The sequence below is a fragment of the Meleagris gallopavo genome, chromosome 10, assembly GCF_905368555.1.
Source record: "Meleagris gallopavo chromosome 10, MGAL_WU_HG_1.1, whole genome shotgun sequence".
Classification (NCBI taxonomy): Eukaryota; Metazoa; Chordata; class Aves; order Galliformes; family Phasianidae; genus Meleagris; species Meleagris gallopavo.
The window spans coordinates 18,271,543-18,278,320 of record NC_139413.1 but is presented as its reverse complement, the minus strand read 5'-3'; positions in this window follow the sequence as shown (position 1 = coordinate 18,278,320).

The following is a 6,778-nucleotide window of genomic DNA, read 5'->3' as shown; positions in this document are numbered from 1 at the left end:
AAAGACATATGGAGATCAGACATTTTATTGTATTTAAGAAAGTTCATAGGTGTCAAAATTGCACTGTACAGGTGCCTTGTATAACCAGTGTTACCAGGGATGTAATATGTATGTATCTTTAAATAGGTGTGATAATTATGAATTTCTATAGTAATATGTACACTATTGCTGGAAAAAATTCAGGCAATTCTCAAGTTATGAGAAGTAAGTATAAATAGTTTTACTAGAAAATTTGTTATTAAAAGGAAAATAAAGAAACTTGGTGAACAGGTAATTTTCCTTACATTCCATTGCTGAAATGGGACCACAAGGGAATATTATTTTGAGAAGTGCAATTTTAGGGAAAAGTGTACAGTTTGAATAGCTTTTGTCTGTATTGAATAACAGTGAATCTGATCTCACAGTCTTCTGTTGCAGTTCAGCACTCTGTCTTGCACAGGACTCCTCTAACTAAGGGACTTTTGGTAATGAAGAATGCAAGTATTGTGGACCATATCATTCTCTAAACTTCTTTTAGGTGAATAACAAAATTGAATTGTCAAAATTGACTGCTAAAAGTTTGTGTTGCTTCTGTGCGAACTTTAAATTCTTTTACATAAACTTCAAATTCTGTTAAAATGTTTGAAGAAGTTTATATACATTAATAACCATAATCAAATGGTATTGATTACAAAAACTAAAGAATTCCTTCTTAAAGAGCAATGCACTACATAGAATTGTATTGCAAAATAATACATGAAATGTTATCTATAGCAGATAACTCATCATGTGTTTTGGCTATTCATTTTATTTCGAAAAATTAATGCTCAAGAAATATATCCTTAAACCATAATTTGTCTTATTACATTGATTCATATAGCAAGGTAATTACTGAAACACTCATGCACTGATCTCTGATGTCACTTATGGAGTTTATTGCAGAACTGAAATTTAAATAGTGATTGCAATTTTACTAACACTTACTGTAATGAAGTATGTTGATTTTTTTCTGAGTTCACATTTGTGCATGCACTATTTCCAGCACATATGGCATAGTGACACCAGTACCAAATTTAATTATTTGCTTGCGTTTTCCAGCTATGGATGAGTAAGATGTCACATGAAAATCCCATTATGTTCTAAAGTACGGCAAATAACTTTTGCTCTTTGTAATTATTTCTGTAGGAAATTGATGTTGTTTTACTAATTATATACAGCCTGCAGATCCAGCCAAAACTCAGTCAATAACAACTATAAATTATTTGTATGCTTTGTAGGGTGAAAATATCATTATGTGTAGCTACCAAAATCTCTCAAATTCATTTGAAGTTCTAGTCAACATAAGTACTAATCAGAGTACCACTGTAAGCATCTGGTTCTTAGTATATAGAATCACTGAATTATCTAGGGCAGAAAAAACCTTCAGGATCATCAAATCCAACCACAATGCTGTAGGTGGAGCTGGATAGATGCTAAATAGTCCTTTCTGCCTTCATCTCTTTCTCCCAGACTCTGAAGTGGAATGAGAGAAGACAGTGATTCAGCCTTGAATGCTATTTGAAAAGTAACTAATTCTCATAATATGGTGCACAGTCTGCAGGCAGCTGGCAGATAGGTGCAATTGTTTGTGGTTTTACTTTCAGCATGCTGCTGTATTCAAGATGATGGAAAGTACACCCCTACTTATCTCCGTAAGCAATAGATTTTAGATGCAGAAATGGGATTTCATAAAATCATAAAGTTCTGAGCTCATTAGTTTAAAAACATGGTCAGCAATGAATATTTCAGGATTTTAAATGAGCTAATTTGGAAAATTACCCATACATCTTTTGAGACACCTTTAGTGTATGCCAGATGTTGCTTCGGCTACAGAATTGATTTTATGCAACCCTATTCATAGTGCTGTGGGTATTCAAATAGCTGTTAGTATAATTGTGCATTTGTGAAAATCTTGTCTGGGATTCAGATTTGTAACTCTACGCAATTTCTGTATTTCCTTTTTTTGTTTTTGTGATATCATAAAACTTTGAAAATTTTGTCCTTTGTATTTGAAAACTAAATATTGATCAAATAATAGATCAAAAATTAATAAGTCAAAATGATGTATAATACCTTATTAAGAAAAAGCTATCATACAGTATGCAATTCAGAATGAAAAACTTTTCAACCATTATATGCAAAAGACGAAAAAGCAAATTGCAAGCTTTTTTTAATGTGAACTTGTGATTTTTGTGTTGTATATTGTTTTTCATGAGAACATCTCGTGAGAATTGTTGTTTGATATCAGGGAGTTAACTGCCCCTTTGAAACCTACTGCATGTTTGCTGTGAACTTCAAAACATCTTAAATTGGATTAAATCAATTACTTATATTCGGTTTTCTTTTTGTTTGACTCTCTATGGTTTCTAAGACGTCTGCTTTAAATATCACAAATTTCTGAAAGATCCGTGACTTAGTTTACAAGAGTATAAGCAAATTTATAGACTTTAAAGGTTAAGATATTCTTCACCTATTGGATTCTGTAAAGAGCTTGTAAATAATAACAGTCTGTAATTAAAAAAACGTGCAGTCTGCAGTACAGGCTTCTTCCTCAGGAAAGATATATTCAATTGTGTGAGTTTTAGGGGGTGAAAATTAAGAAGAAGATTGAGACAGGAGGTGTCTTTCATTTTTCTTTTCTTTTTCTTTTTTTTCCCACTGAAACACAAAATGGCTTTAATCTGAATGGGACAAGGTCTGTAAAGTGACAAGAAGCAATCTCCTGAGGCATTTAGGCTGATCTCTCTCCAATTGCTTGTAACTAGCTTGTAACAAGCAATCATAAGCTGTGAGCAGCTTTTCCAGTTTTCTTTAAATAGTGGCAGTTTGAATCTCTATTGCTGCCTATGCTCTTTCAGAAAAATGTGCATGTTGTTTCTGTAGCAATTGGCTTTGTAGCAGAATCTCAAGTAAAAATTTCCTAATTGTCATAAACTTTACTATATAGTATTTGAAAGAGGAAAACTTGGTGAGAAATAAATGTTTATTCTTTGAAATAGGGGGGTATCTACCAGTTCCACTTCTTAGTCATTTCTGCAGTGGTGTGTAGGAAGAATGCTCTGGAAAGTGTTCAGAACTCAGCAGCGTGAAAAAGAATAAAGAATATTCAAAGGTTCACCTGGTGGCCCCAGCTTGTGGCCCACATTAGGTGTTTCCTGAGAGTTCAGATGAAGAATATGAGTGACCACAGGCACAAATCCAAATCTTTCTTTCTAAATCTTTATCTAACTTATTTTAATCTTGATGTCCTAGACTTGTGTCCCAAGCACGGTTTCTGGAAATTGATACGTGAACTATATGAGTCTTATAGCAGTGTAGGCAGGGGGTAGATCAAGAGAGAAAAGAACTTTACCACACAGAGCAGTCCCTAAAAGGGTTGAGCCTACAGGTTGGACCAGCTTTAAATCAAAGAGCTCGTTGCAGGATTAATGCGAATGCTGGGTTCTCAGCCGCAATGATTCTGCACTGCAGGCGTATTTCTATGATTCCTTGACCAATTGCTGAGATGGACCCAGTATCCTGCCCTGTTAATGTTTGCCAGGTGTGTGGGCTCATGAATCTAATGTAAATTAATGAATTAATGCCTGATGGGTGGTAAGCTTTTTTTTTTTATCTTGGAAGTGTAATTTATTTTCTTGTTGTACAGACAAAAGTTTGACTGAACCTGAGGGTTGTAAACAATGGTCCCTGTAGGTTTTCTGTTTTGTTTCTGTAGGCACTGCACGTCTGAGTGAACTTTTCATGGAGGCAAAGGGAATGACAATGAGATTCATTATGAAGTTCTAATTTTTGATTCCTGAATGTTCTTCATATTTACTTTTTTTCCGGTCTTCTTTTGGGAATGAACAGCTAAATACTTACTAATAATGTTTCTTCTTGGAGCATGAACCGCATTAATTAATGTCTTAAATAAAAGATGGCATTTGAATTTAAGATGAACTATAATTGGAGAAACATGTTACACCATAATGCTTAAGTAACTTCTCAGACAAGTCTCTGTTTACTAAAAACATTGTTTTAACTAAATATTCCTGAATTTTTTGTGTTTGTTTTTTTTTTAATAAGAAAGTAGGCTTGCAGAATGGTGAATGGCTAAGCATGGAATTAAAGTTTTAGTTTAGTGGAAAAAGTTTTTAATGACAAACTTATGATTACAAGTTGTGTTTGTAACCTAGATGATCTATAGGGGATTTGTTTACTCCTTTTACTTGGCAACTTTTCGTTCATACATAGAACAGTCTCAGTCTTGAAACAGAAAAGAGAGCATGGTAATATCCATTGCAACTCGTGTTCTCTAAGCATTCATGGTATTGGAATCTCTATCAAAACCACTCCACATTCTTGTTTTCAAAATGATGATCCAGTGGCTGTTTTTACATGTAATTTCAATTGATGAGCTTAGGTTTTGAGACCAGTGCATCTTTTTTGAGGTATCTCTAGGCAAGTTAAATTTCTGGTTAACAGATACAGAAACAGATCAACAGAATAATACAATTCTGTATTGTTAAGGATATCTGAAATGCCCAATGGCTACTTGCCATTAGCTTGACCAAACTCAATAGTGATGAAATTCTATATGGAAGACTGCAAAAGTAGAAATGGACCTTTTTCTTTCTATGTTATCAAAATCAAAGCAGCATGTTTTAATGTAGATATGTTTTCAAGATGAATGGGGAAATAAAGGGTTCTAACTATTATAAAAAAAAATTCAAAAACTTAGAAATATGGCCTCTTTCCAGAAGCAGAAGCAGGTGAAGCTTCATCTTATCTCCAAGAACAGCTTTAGTGTTGATCTTCAGCCATCTAGGGTAAACTCTGAATTGTCCAGACTCTATGAGATGAAGATCCAAGATTTGCTTAGCTTCTAGCTGTGATTGAATGAAGAAAGAGAACAGACCATGTAGTGTCCTTTGCTTGTGCTGCAGCCTGTTGCTTGGGTGACCAATTTCTGTGTTCTCTTGATTGCTAGTCTCTAGTAAAAAATGACTTAGGCTCGTACCTGCTAAACTCACTGTGATGTTTTTTTCCTTTATGTTTTTGGCCCTTCAAACTTGTGGTTAGTCCTCAACCATCAGGGAAAAAGGAATTAGTAAATAGCTTTGGCTGCAATCTGTATTTAGCTCTGTGTTGAACATCCGTTATTTTTATGACCATAATGAAATGAATCTCAGTGTAACAGCTGCCTTGGGTTTTCAATTAAATGCATTAATACATAAGCAAGAAAATAGCCTGTCTCAATAGCATTTATAGGGAAGAGAATGTTTTTCAAAATGTCTCCTTTATATGACTTTTGGATATGTGAGACTACATTTGCAGACATGCTGCTTTATTGCTTACAGGTGGAATGTGTGATAATCAGCTATCCATATTTCTAGATGACAACAATCTTCATTGCATAACAATACAGCTTTATAAGCTTGATGGAAATGCTTGTAGACTGTGCTGCTTTCAGTAAGAAGATGGTTAACATTCACAGAGGGGCCTGAATGCATGTTCACAGCCTTAGTGTGTTAGTAAAAATTTCTGATTTAGTTTGATGACTGCGGTTAGTTTTCTTTTTTTTTGCTTATTGTTTCCAAACTGTTTTGTTTTTTTTCCCCAACATTCTTTATATTCTGTATCTTTGCTCCATATCACAACTGTGTCTCACTTTCTTCTGCTTACAGCATTCATTCCATTTGTTTGTGCCCATAGGCTTGCCAAAAAACACTGAACAATAAAGGAGTCTCTGTCCAGAAGCTTATATTTTTTTCAGACTTTGCACTGCAGCCCATTTTTCTATTCCTTCTAACTTTCTTTTAATCAGGGCTTCTGTATTCCTGCCAGTGAGTCTGAAAGAATGGTCTTATGCTGCTTTTTCAAGTCTGGAATCCCTTATAGGTGATTATTAATATCAGAGCATAGTCCCCACTCCAAGGCAAGTAGTACTTCGGGAAGCCTTTATTAAATCCTCATTCCCATACTCAGAGTAAGTATTAAAGCCTAAAAGCACGCACACAAGAAGACTGCTAGGATTAGTATGAGACAGACATTGCCAGGTGTATCATTCAACCATTTTACTCTTGGTGCTAAACTTCTTTTAGTGAGTTGTTTTACTGCAGACAGAGCTGAATCTTCTATTACTGAGAATACTTGAATGAATGAACCATGTATACTATAAACTTGATAACAGCATTGCAATCTTGTCCTTTTTTTTTTTTTTTTGCCAGTGATATCCATCTCATGATCTCACTTCCAGAATCCCCTAATATAATATTTCATATTGTTTATTTATGAATGTTCTGAGATTATCATCTTATGTGAAAAAATAGCTAAAGAGCTATGGAGTGGGAATGGATATGGGAGACCATAGACCATCAACTCTTGTAAATAGTTCTTTAAAATATTAGCCTCAAAAGCAATCACAGAACATCCTTTAAGGTCCATGGCAACTGCCTTGAAAGCAATGAAAAACCCAAATTTATATATGTAACTGCTATGGAAACTGTGCAGATTGAAAACAAGTCCTGTGATACATTTAAGTATACAGTGAATGCAGATTTTATGAATTTTAGAAGTGTTCTTCTATAGCCCATCATATTGAATTACTTATAAGGTGGCAATGACTACTGATAGGATTAAGTAAGCAGAACAAATATGTACTTCTATTTAAGCAGTTTTTAGAATGGGAATTTATTTACTTTATCTGCCAAAATGCTCTTCTTTCTTGTTTGTAATCTAGGAAACCTGGGATTTCTTACTAGGACTCTGCTGTCAGAGT